The 16,645-nt window shown below is 49.1% G+C and overlaps 1 protein-coding gene and 1 long non-coding RNA gene across 51 annotated transcripts in view; both read left to right on the plus strand.

The window, feature by feature from the left end:
* LOC120883609 overlaps window positions 1-131 on the plus strand; it is a 236-nt gene extending 105 nt beyond the window's left edge. The window contains exon 2 of the long non-coding RNA XR_005725821.1: window positions 26-131. This is a non-coding gene — a long non-coding RNA (uncharacterized LOC120883609). The remainder of the gene's footprint in view (window positions 1-25) is intronic.
* The window catches only part of MAP4K4 (mitogen-activated protein kinase kinase kinase kinase 4), a 152,256-nt gene that overhangs the window by 51,586 nt on the left and 84,025 nt on the right, over window positions 1-16,645 (plus strand). The window lies entirely within an intron of this gene.

Raw genomic sequence — 16,645 nt, forward strand, 5'->3', positions numbered from 1 at the left:
AGGGGGTGAGAGCACCTGTGCAGAGGTGAAGGGGGTGAGCACCTGTGTGGAGGTGAGGGGGGTGAGCCCCTGTGCAGAGGTGAAGGTAGGTGGCTGCAGCCAACTGACTCCCAGTGGGTCTGTTAGCATGGGCGAGAATTAACCCCTCTCCATCTGCTTATTTGTCTGGAAAAATAGACCCGGGGGTCGCTGCCAAGCAGAATTGTTTGCAGGACTAGAAAGTGTGTGGAAAGTGAATTGACCTTTTGTTCAGTATTAGGTAAATGGTGTCATGATTCAGGTCACGACCTTTGGCATTAGGAATTGTGACACCCAAATTTCCAGGTGCTTTGTTTTGAAAATCTAAAAGAAGTCCTCCCGGAGAGAAGATGGAATCTGGGAACTGCCACTTCCCGATGAAAGACTGAGTGTGCCCTGGCCTTGCTGGGGTGGTGGGTTCATGGCCAGCTCCTGTAGCTCGGGGGTGCTATCCCCTGCCCCCCAGGGCAGAGAGCCCCTTTCTCCCCCAGTGACTTGGGTTCCTGGGGGTGTGGAGGACCAGGGATGCTGTCAGAGGAGGGCTGTCTGAATAGACCCTCTGTCTGCTGGGCCCTCATAGTCCCATTCAGGCCTGAGCACAGAAGTATTTTTGATCCTGACTGCTGAGTTGTCAGCACTCGTGGAGGTGAAATGGCCAGAGTGGTGCAAGGGCGGTCCGCAGAGGTTCAGGCCGTCTGACTGGGGGCTCTTTTAACAAAAGCCTGGCAGAGGATGGGGTTTCCTCATTCCAGATCGCTGTGCAGAACCCCCAAGCATGTGGCGGACAAAGCAGCTCTGTTGCCCGCTGAGACGCCTGTGGCTCGACAACCCCCCACCCTGCGCGGGTGTGAGTGGGACTGAGCCGAGACTGGATGCTGAGAAGCAGAGGCCTGCTTTCTGTATGTTTAGAAATTTCACAAAGAAAACTGGGGTAGTACTTCCGTTTTTGAAGCAGTTAATCTGTGGGCTGCTTTTATTTTTTTAATTTATTTTTACTTGAAGGATACTTGCTTTCCAATATTGTGTTGGTTACAGTTTGTATTTTAAAACGTAGACTCATACTTTTAAAGGTGGTTCCTTGCCACAGTGACTTTTGGCCTTTTTAAAGCTGACTTGTTTAATGTTTCACAGTAAAAGAGGGCACCCGCTCCTCCAAGGGGTGGGAGGTGGGGGATGCTCTTGGCAGCCCCCATGGGCCCTTCTTATCCTCTACTGCTGCCCTTCACCGAGGAGAAAACTTCCTCCCTTTAGTCCGTAAATTAAACTGTTGTGAGTCTCTGTGCAGTGCAAGTCTTTGAGATGAGGTTACTGGGCTGACTGGCCCTCTTCTTTCTGAGCAGGTGGGGGTTGCGAGGCTGGTTGGGTCTCATGGGTAGCTGGGGAGGGAAGTCGGGGGGCTTGTGAATCAGGGAAATTGATTTGGTTTTTGTGTTGGGGGACCATATTCATGTCTTAGAGGTGGGTCGTGGGAACTCTCAGTTTTGTGGGGTTACCTTGGCATCATCGACTCCATGGACATGAGTTTGAGCAAACTCCGGGAGATAAAGAGGACAGGGGAGCCTGGCATGCTGTAGCTCATGGGATCACAGAGTCAGGCATGACTAAGTGACTGAACAGCAACAGCCAGGGGTCTTTCAAGTGACCTCTCAGCGGTAGAAAGAGACAGCCAATTTGAATCCATTGGCAAGTTCTGAAGGAGATTCTTTTTAAGCCTCCAGTTTCCAGCAACAATCAGATTTAGAACTTTATTGTTTAAGAGTTAGATTTTTGATTTTTTTTTTTCCTTTTTCAAGTTTTCTTAAACATTGCCTGTTGTTTCCTAACTTGTTTCTGGCTTCACTTTGTGTTTCCCATGCTTGGGAATAATTCTTGGAAGCTCTGTGGTTGCAGAGGTTGAGGTGACTTCTTTGCACGGGAGAGATTTGTTGATGGCAGAAGGGGATGACGGGATAGAATGGTAGGCAGGGGACCCCATCTGGAGAGGAGAATCTTGGAGACGTGTTTGGGACTCTTTCAGGAAGAGCAAACAACAGCAAATGTGAACCACCACTGGAAGTAGGGGGAGACGCTCTGGGTTTTCTTAGAATTAAAAAAAATTTTTTTTTACGTTGTAAAGAGCTTCTCTCTTCTCCCACATGTTAAGGCTTTTCAGAAGCTCTTCTTGAACTTGGAGTTCAGGAATTTTCTCCTCCTGGCATGTCTTCGGCTTTCAGTTCAGTTCATTTGCTCGTTTCTGACTCTTCAACCCCCTGGATTGCAGCACGCCAGGCTTCCCTGTCCATCACCGACTCCTGGAGCTTGTTCAAACTCATGTCCATCGAGTCGGGGATGCCATCCAACCATCTGATCTTCTGTCATCCCCTTCTCCTCCTGCCTTCAATCTTTCCCAGCCCCAGGGTCTTTTCCAGTGAGTCAGCTCTTCGCATCAGGTGGCGAAAGTATTGGAGCTTCGGCTTTAGCATCAGTCCTTCCTGTGAATATTCAGGGTTGATGTCCTTTAGGATTGACTGATTTGATCTTGCAGTCCAAGGGACTCTTAAGAGTCTTCTCCAACACCACAGTTCAAAAGCATCAATTCTTTGGCGCTCAGCTTTCTTTATAGTCCAAGTCTCACATCCATACATGACTACTGGAAAAACCATAGCTTTGACTAGATGGACCTTTGTCAGCAAAGTAATGTCTCTGCTTTTTAATACGCTGTCTAGCTTGGTCATAGCTTTTCTTCCAAGGAGCTGCAGTCAGCATCTGCAGTGATTTTGGAGGCCAAGGAAGTAAAGTCTGTCACTGTTTCCATTGTTTCTCCATCTGTTTGCCATGAAGTGATGGGACTGGATGCCATGATCTTTGTTTTTGAATGTTGAGCTTTAAGCCAGTCTTTTCACTTTCCTCTTTTACCTTCATCAAGAGGCTCTTCAGTTCCTCTTCACTTTCTGCCATAAGGGTGGTGTCATCTGCATATCTGAGGTTATTGATATTTTTGCCGGCAATCTTGATTCCAGCTTGTGCTTCCTCCAGCCCAGCATTTCTCGTGACATACTCTGCAGTCTTTGGCTTTGGTTGTGCTGAAGTGTATTGTCTCCAGGTTAACCTTGTCCGTGAACTCTCAGACCCTGGGAGAGAACACCAAATATTGAGCACTTGGTGTGAACACATGTCTCACCTTTGGTGATGCTTCTACCTGTTTTTATCCAAAGCAGAGTCCTTCCCGGGCAGAGTTCTTGGGTCTCCTCGATTGACTCTCTGTACTTGGGGTACATGGCAGGTTGTCCCAGCCTCTCACAAGGCAGGAAATTTGCTCTAATAGTTGCTGTGACAACTTGGTTTACTAAATAACTAGGTTACAACAGAGCTGTAATATTCTGTTGCTTGTGCTTAGACCTGTTATTTTTCCCCCCTTTTTCCTACTTTCCCACAAATAAAACAGACTTTTAGATTTGGTGGCTTACAATAAAGCGGCACTGTTGTTCCAATAAAAGTTTGGCTTTCAGACACTTTTGGAGTCACTCATTGAAACACAGATTTTCTTTCCTTTTTTTCTTTCTTAATTGTTACTTATTTGTATGCTTTCTCTTTGCACGTGGTTTGTTACTGCAGTTACTCAAAGTGGCCTCTCCCAAGTATATAATTTTCTTGCATCATGATTATAGTAATATTTTAATATCATAATGATTTGGGGGCACTAAAGTAACTGTGTGTTTGCATCCCCACATCCAGTTGGGAGGTACACTTTGTCCTTTTCACCTGTTTCCACCCATTTCCTCTGTCACTGACCAGCAGGCGTGGGAGATAGAGGACATTACAGTGAGTCCCCTGCATACGAGCCTTCACGCCTCACACTCGCAAAGATGCGCGAGTTAAACTGCAGCTCTCCCCAGTCTCCTGTTGCTCGTGATCCTTCAGCTCTTCCAGGAAGTAACTCTTCTCTGTTCACTCGAAGCCAGCCCCTGTACTCCAGCAGTTAGACTGTTGTTATTCCTCTCCTTCTCAAGGTACTGGACTGTAAGATTAGAAATGTTTTTTGTTTGCTTTTAATGTATTATTTATGTGAAAAGTATTATAAAGCTACTCCAGTACAGTACTGTCTAGCTGACTGTGTTAGTTGCGTACCTAGGCTAACTTTGTTGGATTTTCAAATGCATTCTCATGTGGGGACTTACTGTATTTAATGTAGGCTGCTTTCCTTTTAAGAGTCGAAAGTGCTTTTCCCAAAGGATAAAGTGTTGGATTAGAAAAAACAAAGCGAGCTTTTCAATGAGCCGAAAACGCTTGCGTTCTGACCTGCGGTGCTCCGTGGCCAGATTCGGCTTAGCCACGATGTGCTTTTGGTTACGGGCTTCCCAGAGACCCAGGTTTGATCCCTGGGTCAGGAAGATCCCCTGGAGAAGGGCATGGCACCCCACTCTAGTACTCTTCCCTGGAGAATCCCTCGGAGAGAGGAGCCTGGTGTGCTGCAGTCCCTGGGGTCCCAGAGTCAGACGTGGCTGAAGTGACTTAGCACAAATGCACACTTTTGGTTAGAGGCCCACATTTGAGACGTTTCCCGGTTTCCCTTAACATTAGTGTCTCTGCACAAAGCCCACTGCCTGCTTTTGTGTGTGTGTGCCTAGAGAGAAGGCAGTGACACCTCTGTCCCCTGCCCCCAAACCTCGTGTGTGTCTCCTCTGGTGGAGGAGGGTGGGGAGCAGGTGGAAGAGGTGTTCACAGCTGGTGACGGGCAGTCTAAACTTAGGGTTTTAAGAGCTGCTGGGCTTCCCCGGTGGGGAGACCTGGGTTCCATCCCTGGGTTGGGAAGATCTCCTGGAGGAGGGCACGGCACCCTCCTCCAGTATTCTTGCCTGGAGGAGCCTGGTGGGCTGCAGTCCATGGGATCACAGAGAGTCAGACAGGACCGAGCGAGTAAGCACAGCACAGCTGCGTGTGTGGCACAAGACAGCCTCTCCTGGCCTGCCGGCTCTGCTGCTGCTCCTCTGCAGGAGCACAGAAGCCTTTTGTTCGCTCCTGGTGAGAAATGCCACTTCTCCGGAGGAGCCTGGAGCCAGTGCCCAGCTGCTGTCAGCCTGTCCAGGCCCTTCCTGTTCAAAGCTGCGGTGGCGTTCGGTTAGAAAGCTAAAAGAAGAAGCTGGGGTTTTATGTCTTACGTGCTACTTTTGTAATTTTAGATGAAAGAGAACGTCTTCTTTGCTTTTTGCTTTTGCCAAAATCTTGTGCCTGGGTCTGCTGCACGGCTTCTTGAAAATAATTGTAGTTGATTGAATCTTAAGTGCTGTTATGTGACTTGGCTTTTTTTCTTTCTCTTAAAAATTTTTTATTTAAGTTGAGTATAGTTGATAGCGGCTTCCTAAGTGGCTCACAGCTTATTAAAAAGTAGAGACATCACTTTGCCGTATAGTGACATTACTTTGCCGTAAAGGTCCATATAGTGAAAGCTATGGTTTTTCCAGTAGTCATGTACAAATGTGAGAGCTGGACTGTAAAGAAGGCTGAGCGCTGAAGAAGTGATGCTTTCAAATTGTGGTGCTGCAGAAGACTCTTGAGAGTCCCTTGAACAGTAAGGAGAGCAGACCAGTCACTCTTAAAGGAAGTTGACCCTGAATATTCATAGGAAGGACTGAGGATGAAGCTGAAGCTCCAGTACTTTGGCCACCTGATGCGAAGAGCCGACTCATTGCAAAAGACCCTGATGCTGGGAAAGGTGGAGAGCAGGAAGAGAAGGGGGCAACAGAGGGCATCACCGACTCAATGGGTACAAGTCTGAGCAAGCTCTGGGAGATGGTGAGGGACAGGGAACCCTGGCATGCTGCAGCCCATGGGGTCTCAAAGAGTCGGACACAACTGAGTGACTGAACAACAGCAATAGTATCTGAAGTTAGAGTTCACACACGTGGAAAAGGACACCCCCAATGGTTCCTCTAATTTGGTGGACTTCAGTGAATATTGCAAAAAATTCTTCTGAGTCCCAGTTCAGGGAACAGACCTACTAATTGAGGAGAGGCACGCCTGTAGAAGTACTGGTCTCTAGACGAACTGTGTCCCTTGTGAATTGCTGGGACTCCCTTTCCAGAGATCCTGGTATTCTGTCCAGAAAAGGATGAGAAAGAGAAGTTGCTGCAGAGTTTTCTCTGCTGTCTCCCTTCCTGGAGGTATCGTACAAGATGGAAAAAGTAGGGCAGAGAGCAAAAGCCAGAGAGCCAAGGCTGCTGGGATTCGTGTTTCCGTGTTTCATCACTTTCCTGCCAAGTGAGGCATCGTGTGTGCATTTCTGCACTGTGGCCTGTGCTGGGCTTGCCACGAGCATCCTAGGAGGTGGACGGTGCTGCTTTATCTGGTCGGCAACGTTCAGTCTTGTTGCCCTGTGTTTTCACAAAGCTGGTGTCCCACAGATGGAGGGAGGGTGGTGCTCTTTTGTAAATGCTGTACAATCTCTGGGCCCTCAAGGGTTCTCCTGGCGGCCAGCGCTTCCTTCTCGATGGCAGCACTCGGGACTGGAGTTCAGTCCTGCCATGGCATCCAGGTTTTACCCTGAAATGCAGCTTTGTGGTGTGGGGACGTCCTGAGATGAGGAAGACAGGAGAGTGAGGACAGTGAGTGGTGACAGCAGAAGCCCTCAGTGGGTCGGTCTGTCTGCCTGCCGCCTTCGGGGCCCCTGAGCAAACAGGAAGGAGGCCCCAGGTCCGGAAGTGTCCTGGGTTTTAAATCATCCCTACTTCCCTTTAGGATTTAAATGTTATTTCGGAAATTGTCCTGAAGTTGACTTCTGTTTTCTTTTGGCGCGTGCGGCTGTGAGTGAATTCATGTAATCACAGCCGGGACGTGGGATGAGTCACCTTGACCCCTCATGCGGTTCCTTGGGGCTCAGAATTGGGGATTTACAGGACCCCTCCCCCAGCAGTCTCACCCTCAGGTTTCCTGCGTGTTGCTGGGAGGTGACTCTCCAGGGCTCCTGGGGGGTAACAGGTCAGGAGGGGGCATGCCTGGGGGCTTCTGTCCTTTAACCAGCATGGGGTGTGGCTGTTCACTTGCTCCGGGAAAGGACAGCCCTGACTGGCCACCCCAGAGCCCTGCACCTCGCAGTGGGTCAGCTCGGGGGCGCGTTGGCCTCTCTCTCTCCCCTGCACTGTATTTCCTGGGAAGGGCTTGTATCTCCCAGTTTATCTGTGGAAAGTCTATTGAGGTGGGCCCAGCTTGCTGGGCAGCTCTCAAGGGACTTGAAGGATGGACATCTACTGGAAGGTGGCTTGTGAAGGTCATGCCTGCACAGCAGTGAGTGATCCATCGCACACGCATCCACCGCTCATGACTCCTCACTGGCCCCTGAAAATCTTTGGCTGGGTCCTGTGGTGTGTAGACCCTGGCCACGGTACCGGGTGTGGGGGATGGGGTGTTACCCTCTTGGCCTCTGACTTAAGTCTCATAATTAGTGATCCATCATCTTGGGTGGCTTTTTTTCCCCCTAAAGCAGAACATCTCACAGCACGCTTGGCAGAGGGTGTGCAGACCATCTGGGGGAGGGGGTACAGACTGCCTGCAGGGGTACAGACCATCTGCGGGAGGGTGTGCAGACTGTCTGCTGGCCCCAGGGGGTACAGACCGTCTTGGGGAGGGTGTACAGGTCATCTGGGGCAGGGGGTACAGACTGTCTGCTGGGTCCTGGGTCACACCTGCTGCCCTGGTAGCCTCTTGGCAGCTCCCCGGTCCTCCTCCTCCTGGGTCCTGTTCAGATGATGGATTAGCATGGTGGTCCTGGTTGGGCGGGTGACTGGGGGGTGGGCGCGGCCAGGGAGATCGTGGCCTGGTGCTGGCTGGACCGTGTGTGGTATCCGATGCTGGGGTTTCGCCTCTGCTGTCACACTGTCACCTGTGTGTTTCCCGTGACCGGGAGGTGACAACCACCCATTCATTAGCTGTAGTGTAAGGCTGGCTTGCTATATAGCCTGTGATCTAGGGTGGGGGTGTTTTGGGGGTCTTGTAATTTTTTTATTGGCAAAGAGGGTTTTGCTGGTGCCTGCTGGGGGATTTTAAGGACCTCCCAGATGGCGCTAGTGGTAAAGAACCCACCTATCAAAGAAGGAGACATAAGAGATGAAGGAGACATAAGAGATGCAGGTTTGAGAAGGTTGGGAAGATCTCTTAGAGGAGGCCATAGCAACCCAGTCCAGTATTCTTGCCTGGAGAATTCTGTGGACAGAGCAGCCTGGCAGGCTGCGGTCCCTGGGGTCACAAAGAGTCAGACACGACTGAAGCAGCTTAGCATGCTGGGACCTTTCTGCTGTGACTCCTCCTGAGGCTGTGCTTAGGGTTATTCTGAATTATTTAGGGGAGATCACAAGGTACAGATGCCCAGGCCCCACTCCTTAGAGATTTTGATCCAGCAGATATGGGTGAGGCCCAAGCACTTATAATTACAAGCAAAGCAAAAAACTCCAGGCAGCAAGGACAGACGCTGTCCCGGGGACTGGTCATTAGCCTCGAGTCTGCTGCTGTAGCCTCTGCATGGCGGGCGCTGGGTCCAGACCAGCGAGTGCAGGTGTGAAGGTCTGGGTGGTGGGGCTCTGCGGGTAGATGGAGCGCCCCTGCCCGCCCCAGGGGGCCGCCTCCACTCAGCCTGCTCCTTCTCCACATTGCCTCCTGAGGCCCCAGGGCCTAGCTTTAACAAATGTGTTTTTCAAGAGAAACTAAAAGTCTGGGCTTTAGAAACGTGCAGCCTCTTCATTTTTAGAATGTTCTATTGAAAAAGACGAAAGCAACCATTTCCAACCCTGTCCCACCCCCCCAAAACTACTAAAGGAGAGAGATGTCCAGTTGAGGCCATGAGTTATCAGGGAGAGCCTGATGTGGGCATCTGGAGAGTGGTTTCTGGCTGTAGAAGTCAAAAAAGTTTTCCCTTAAGATACCAGGATAATCTGAAACGGTAGAAGTGCAGCCACAGTAAGTAAGCACACAAGCTGTTTTTAATACAACTGTTCGTTGGCTTTCGCTCCTATCCAGTAATTGAATTTTGAGTTTGAGCAAGCACCGGGAGATGGTGGAGGGCAGGAGAACGGGTGTGCTGCCATCTAGGGGGTCACAAAGAGTCGGACACAACTGAGCGAGTGAACAAATACAGCTCAAGCAGCCGTGCTGTTGTTCAGTCGCTGAGTGTGTCTCGCTCTTTGTGACTCTATGGACTGAAGCACGCCAGGCTTTCCTGTTCTTCACCGTCTCCTGGAGTCTACTCAAAACTCACGTCCATCGAGTCGATGAGGCTATCCAACCATCTCATCCTCTGTCGCCCACTTCTCCTGACCTCAACCTTGCCCAGCATCAGGGCCTTTTCCATTGAGGTGGCTCTTCGCATCAGCTGCCACAGTGCTGGAGCTTCAGCTTTAGCATCAGTCCTTTCAGTGAATAATCAGGGTTGATTTTCTTTAGGACTGAAAAGTTTGATCTCCTTGCTCTCCAAAGGACTCTCAAGAGTTTTTTCCAACACCAGAGTTCAAAAGCATCAATTCTTTGGTGTACCGCCTTCTTTAATACTTGGTATGTGGCTAATAAAGTTATCAGTATGCAATGATGTGGGCCATAAATCTAGGGATTTATTTTTCAGTCAGAAACGTCTTTTCTCCTCCGACTGTTGTCTTGAGAGAAAGAAGGGAGACTGGTTTCAGTGCTGGGTTGAGAGATCACAGCCAGGCTCTGCCAGCGGAGGCCCCAGACCTCAACCTTGCAGCCGAGTTTTGCCGAAGAGAAGCAGTGTAGGCGGGTGGTCAGTGGGGAGATCTTGTAGTTGCTTTTGGCTGTAGCCTGTGGTCCTGCCTCTCGCCACCTCCTCTCTAACTCAGCTTTGCAGGAGGCAGTGGGCAGTGCTGGGTCTGGCTTGCCATGCCCAGAGAGGCCCCTGCCCTCCTGTGTGCTGGGCAGGCCCGTTTCACAGACACCCTGCAGTAGGATGTCCTTGGAGCTGTTGACAAGAGGGCATAGAGCGTGTCACCGCTGTGGAAGCTGCCTAGGACCTTCCTGTCACCTGCACCACCAGGGATGTGGTTCTGGCCGAGGAAGGGCTGGCAGCGCCTGCATGGTGGTTTCTCTGTAAGTCAGCTGTGGGTCCCAAGATCCTGCAGGGCAAGTCGTTGATCACTCCTCCTCCAGCTCTGCCCAGATGACGGGGTGCCGGAGAGGCCTCCCTGGCCACCCAGGATAAAACAGCAGCCACCTCCACCCCTGGTACACCCTCTCCTCACTCGGCTAGATTTTTCTCTAGAAAAAAAAGAGAAAACCATCAGTGGATTTCCTCATGTGTAGCTTGTGTCCCCTCTTAGAATGAGAGCAGAGCCTCACTGCTTCATTCATGGGCATCTCTGGTGTGTAGACCAGACTGATGAACCACGGTACCACCCCGGGGAGCTGGTCAGAGCCATCGACATCTCATAGTGAGATGGCTGTGCTTCTCGGAAGTTAAGGGGCTCATTCAGGGTCATCAGTCTGTTCAGTGGCTGAGTGAGCAGTTGACTCAGATGATCAAAATTTCTTTCTGCTTTGAAGGTCATGGGTTTATCAGTTGCTGAGCTGTGTCCGACTCTTTGCGAAACCATGGACTGCCGGGTGCCAGACTCCTCTGTCCGTCACTTTCTCCCAGAGTTTACTCACATTGTTGTCCCTTGATTCGGTGATGCAGTCCACCCATCCCATCCTCTACTGCCCCCTTCTCCTTTTGCCTTCAATCTTTCCCAGCATCAGTCTTTTCCAGTGAGTTGGCTTTTCGCATCTAGTGGCCAAAATATTGGAGCTTCAGCATCAGTCCTTCCAGTGAATATTCAGGGTTGATTTCCTTTAGGATTGACCTGATTGATATCCTTGCAGTCCAAGGGACTGGTTTATCTTAGGGAAGCAAAATTTGGTGTATTTGTGGCTTGGAGAGTTTCAATTCAGTTCCATGGGTTAATTTTGGATGCTTGTGGCTGTAGGTTGAAGAGAGAAACTGCCCTGGATTAGCAAGTCCTTTCACAGATTTCTCTCCTCAACGGGTTGATGAAAGGGAAGGTGGGCTGGAGCTCTGTGTCCCGGGGAGGAAGCAGTGGTGCTTGAGTTGATGACATGGATGCGTCATTTCCGGCGAGGGAAACTTTATGAAGGTGGGTTTTTTCTTTTACCTCCTTTTAAAGGAGGAATGGGGGAATTATGGATAATGAACGAAGTATTTAATGCATATTCAGCAGAGGCAAGTTAGGAGATTAGTGTGTAGAACAAATCTGTTACCTCTTTTTAGGAGGAAGAGTGGAATTATGAGTAATCTTGTGAATTTTTAGCACAGGCGAGTTGATTGGTATGCAGACTTTGAAAACCAGAGGGAAAACAAACAGTGCCCCTAGAGACCACATGCCAGGGCCGTGGACACAGCAGGGGAAGTGGTTCGGGTTCAGAAACCAGGTTATTCTTGAATTTAGAAGTCATTCAGTAAGACACAAAGCTGATTTTATATAAAGACTGGAAATACATCCAGGCTCAAGGGCCGTGTTATTTTGGAGTCAGCGTCTTGAAGGGCTGAGGAAAGCAAGGAACAATTTGAAAGCCTTAATTGAAGGTTGGGTTGGTGATGACTGGGAAGGTCCGTGGGCAGAGCAGGGGCCCAGAATGGAACAGAATGCCTTGCATCACTTAACCTCTTGCCTTTGGACTTGTGTCTGAAACTTCTAACCTTTTACTCTAAGCCAATGAGACGAGCTCAGTTTGAGTGCTTTAATGATGCTTAAAGGTATTATTTCAATATTGAAATGACTCTGTGGGTGTAATTCGAAACATTGTGTGTATTCTGAGGTCACAGGGGAGAAAGGTAGGAAAACATCTTGAAGGGGTGGGGGTGGTGGTGGGAGAAGGAAGAAGACGACGCAGAATCGCGCTGCTGTGCCGAGCAGTGCGTGCATGCTAAGTCACTTCAGTCGTGTGAGACTCTTTGTGCCCCATGGACTGTAGCCCACCAGGCTCCTCTGTCCATGGGATTCTCCAGGCAAGAATACTGGAGTGGGTTGCCATTTCCTCCTCCAGGGGGTCTTCCTGACCCAGAGATTGAACTCTCTTCTCTTAACATCTCCTGCATCGGCGGGTGGGTTCTTTACCAAGAAAAGAGACAGTATGCCCTAATTTGAAACAGAGGACGATGGGTTACCCTACATTTTGGTCGAGGGAAGGTTGAAGAGAGAGGTGTTCACACAAAGAATTATAGATAAACATGGACCATTACTCTTGCAGCAATTGAAGTAAAAGAACTTGATTTGAAGTAAGAAAAATATATCAGTATCTGATTAGATATATGTATTTGGTATACATATATATCAAGTGCTATTCATTTGACATCATTTTGCTGTCAAAGATCCATCTAGTCAAAGTTATGGTTTTTCCAGGAGTCAGGTTACGAATGTGAGAGTTGGATCATGAAGAAAGCTTAGTGCCAAAGGACTCTGGAGAGTTCCCTGGACTGCAGGGAGATAAATCAGTCAATCCTAAAGGAAATCAACCCTGAATACTCACTGGGAGGACTGATGCTGAAGCTCCAGTACTTTGGCCACCTGATGTGAAGAGCTGACTCATTGGAAGAGACCCTGATGCTGGAAAAGATTGAGGGAAGGAGGAGAAGGGGACAACAGAGGATAGGATGGTTGGATGGCATCACCGACTCAATGGACGCCGTGAGTTTGACTCTGGGAGATGATGAAGAACAGGGAAGCCTGGCACGCTACAGTCCATGGGGTCACAAAGAGTCAGACACGACTTAACAGCTGAACAACAACAAACATCTTTGTATGTGAAATAAAACAACTAATGAAAAAATAGTTTTTTCTTTTCTTCTTTAAAAAATTAACAGACATTTTAATCATAAAAATACTGATAGTATAGGAAAGTAGAAAAAGAGGAACTTACTCTTTTTAGTAGCTTCAGACAATCAGCAAATAGGAAAATAATATATTTTCTATGCAGCTCTTCCTGTGAGAGCCTGTCAGTAAGGGAGTGTGTGTTTTATGGGTCGTGGGTGTCTCCTTTGGTGTCTTTCCTTTTATCCACTGCAGAATCATGTCACCTTCAGGAGGATAGTATTTGAATTTATCTTGTCCGAGTCCCGTGATGGATGTTAGGTGTAGTGTTTCCAGAGTTTTGACTGCTCTGCTCACCTGTGGAATAGGGTGCCTTTTCTTTTAGTGACTGAGGCAGAAGGTAACTTCATACAGAGATTGGCTCCCAGTAAAGGGTTTGGAGTTTTGTGTGTGTGTTTATCCTGTGCTGTTAAATCCTTTTTAAAGTTGTTCAGTCTGAAGTCAGTTGGGTATTTCTGGTGAGCTGAGGAAAAGGCAACTCAGCCTAAGTGTGTAGTATATGTTGGACCTCCCCAGGTGGCTCAGTGGTAAAGAACCTGCCTTCTGACCCAGCAGACGAGCCTTTGATCCCTGGGTCGGGAAGATCTCGAGAAGGAATGGTGAAACCCACTCCAGGATTCTTGGCGGAAGATCCCATGGACAGAGGAGCCTGGTGGGGCCTCAGCCCATGGAGTCGCAGAGTCGGACATGACTGAGCAACTCGGCATGCGAACTCTTAGTTGTGCGCTGGCGTGTGAGATATTGTTCCCTAAGCAGGGATAGAACGCAGCCCTCTGTACGAGGAGCATGGAGTGCACCACCAGGGAGGTGCCAGACACCAGACGTTTTTATAGAGCAGCTGCCCTCTCTTCCCACCGGACCCACTGCCTGGACACAGAGACACGAAGGCACACACGCGTAGACTCACACACACATGCACGCGTGCACGCACACAGACACACATGCACACACACACATCCCTCCTCACCTCCCAGGACACTTTTCTCCTCCCTCTGGCCCTTTCGCTCCATGCACATCCAGGCTGTCTCCACTTGGCAACTGAAGGAGGTGTTTGCTCCAGCGATAGCTCACGTAACTGGAACTTAGCTTGCTGTCTGGCCAGCCCCCACCCCACGGTCTGTTCTAGAACACAGCTGAAAATGACCGAACAGGCCTGCAGAGCCCAGATGACTGGGCCTTTTCTTTGCTGAAGTATTCCTGCCTGACGTAATATTCCCTGTGGCTCTCACTTAATTGCAAGGACAGGATAGTAATTGATGTTCATAATGATTTCCCTGAGCCATTAAGAAAAGCATCTTTAATGTACTCAAGATTTCAGGCTTTAGGAAGATTTCCATCCAGATCAATCTCTTAAAAAAAACAGATGTGGTGCATAAATTATTTCACTACCTGCCAGCTCAGCTGTGCAGCGGGCCTCTCATTCGTTGCCCTCTCACTCATTACGGGTGGGCGCTGGGTCTCACTGCGCTGTTGGTTTTGGCTGTTTTAGTTTTTGTAGAAGTCAGAAGTCTGCACATTCTCTGCTGCTGCTGCTAAGTCACTTCAGTTGTGTCTGAGTTGTGTCTGACTCTGTGCGACCCCATAGACATCAGCCCACCAGGCTTCCCCGTCCCTGGGATTCTCTAGGCAAGAACACTGGAGTGGGTTGCCATTTCCTTCTCCAGCACATTCTCTGCTATTGAGGCATAAATTTCTTTAAAGAGAGCATTGTTCTCCTTGTGGCACCTCCAGCCTAAGTCGAGCAGAATTCTGTTGTTGTTCAGTCGCTAAGTCATGTCTGACTCTTTGCAACCCCATGGGCTGCGGCACGCCAGGCTCCTCTGTCCTCCACTCTCTCCCAGAGCTTGCTCAGATTCATGTCCTTTGAGTTGGTGCTGCTATCTAACTGTCTCATCCTCTGTCACCCGCTTCTCCTCCTGCCCTCAACCTTTCCCAGCATCAGGGTTTTTTTCCAATGAGTCAGCTATTTGCATCAGGTGGCCAGAGTATTGGAGCTTCAGCATCAGTCTCAGTCCTTCTAGTGAATATTCAGGGTTGATCTCCTTTAGGATTCCTATAGAATTTAGAATTCTCTAGGGAGGTCTTTTAATTTTCAAGGAATAGAAGCTCGGTTTTCTCATTAAATCACAATTCTTGACCGCATGACACTTACATTTTCCTATGTTTTCTCAGTTTTCCTGCTCATCCACAGCCCTGAGCGTGGAACAGAGGGCGAGATAGATGGATAGGTCTTGATTACAATAGATGGTAGTTACAGGGTCGCAGTGCCTACCTCACTGTGGATCTGGGCTTTGGAGCACTGTGATGAGAAAGTGTGTGCAGTGGATCTTGTCGCCCTTACCTGCTCTGGTGTCAGGAGGTGTTCAGGCGTCTGAGCTTCTTCCCAAAGGGCCCTGAGCTGTCTCTCCCCCAAGTTAATTACTTGGTGCCTTACCTCAGGTGGCTTGGGGATGCTGTTTGGGTAATATGCCCTCTTCCTCTGTTGCATTTTGTTTTTGTTTTTTTGCAGATTCTTCCTGGAAAAGAGCACTCATAAGTGGGGTGTGGTTTGACGGTTTTCAGTGCAGAACCAACCAGGCTGGTCTTGGCTTGGGGGTGGATGGACATGGAGCCTTAGGAAGTGGTGAGTGCGGTGCTGGGCGCAGAGCTCTTGCCGCGCATCACGTGGTCAGCTAGGTTTCATGTTTGTGCTTTAAAGTAAGGTCATGTGAGGGGGAAATTATCCTTAGAATTAAAACATTTTTTTAAAGACTTTTTTTTTTTTAGAGCAGTTTTAGGTTCACAGCAAATTGAGAGGAAGGTACAGGTATACCTGTTTTCACACGTACATATCCCATCCCCATTATCGTACATATCCCATCCCCATTATCGGGGCTCCCCTCCCGCCGCAGCTGTTAAGGCTGAGGAACCTGCCTTGATACATTGTAATCACTCGCTTTACCTTCACTCCCGGTGTTGTACAGGCTGTGAGTTTAAACAGCTATGTGGTGACATGAGTCTGTCATTAGAGTACCGTGCAGAGGGTTTTCACTACCCTAGAGATTTTCTGTGCCCTGCCGGGTGCGTCTCCCATTCACAGCTGGAATTCTTAGGAGTGAGACGTCTGGGGAGAGAAGACACAGCAGGTGAGCCCCTGGATCGTCTCCTGTTTGCATTGTGGGTTGACTTTCTCATCTGTTCATCGACCGTTTTGATGAACTAGGCTTGCCTGTCCTTTGAGCTTCTGGACCTTTCAGAACATAGTTCTGTTTCTGTGGTAAACATAATCAACATTTGTTAGAGCTCGTTTGTTATTATAAGTCTGACCTTCCCATATCAAGACCTCAGCTAAGATGGGTGTGTATCTTTATGGTAATAAATACCAGAGAGGATATGAGAACTTGAATTTGGGCTTTTTCATGCAAGCGTGGAGAAGCGATTTTCAAAAGTCAGAATGCGTAAGGATTGCTAGCCATGGATTCCTGCACCTCTCTTAGAGGATTCTTGGGTTTGGTCTGAGTCTTTGGGCTCTCTCCTCTCCCTTGGCCTGGTGACACTTGCACGTGTGTGCCTTTCTGGGATTTGGTGAGGATGGTCTGCAGCTCACATCTCAAGGGGACCCTTCCTGCCCCCTGAAATCTTCAGGCTTACCAGGCAGTCCTTGGGGTCTCCACCACTGGTCCCACAGTGTGTCCCATCTGACTCCACCTTTAAAGGCCCTTCGTGTCACCCAGGGTGACCTGGAGCACTCCACGTAATCTGTCCTGTTCGCTAAGTGTTTCTGGTACAGACTGCAGTGTTTCTCT

This window comes from Oryx dammah, unplaced genomic scaffold (assembly GCF_014754425.2).
Source record: "Oryx dammah isolate SB20612 unplaced genomic scaffold, SCBI_Odam_1.1 HiC_scaffold_25, whole genome shotgun sequence".
Classification (NCBI taxonomy): domain Eukaryota; kingdom Metazoa; phylum Chordata; class Mammalia; order Artiodactyla; family Bovidae; genus Oryx; species Oryx dammah.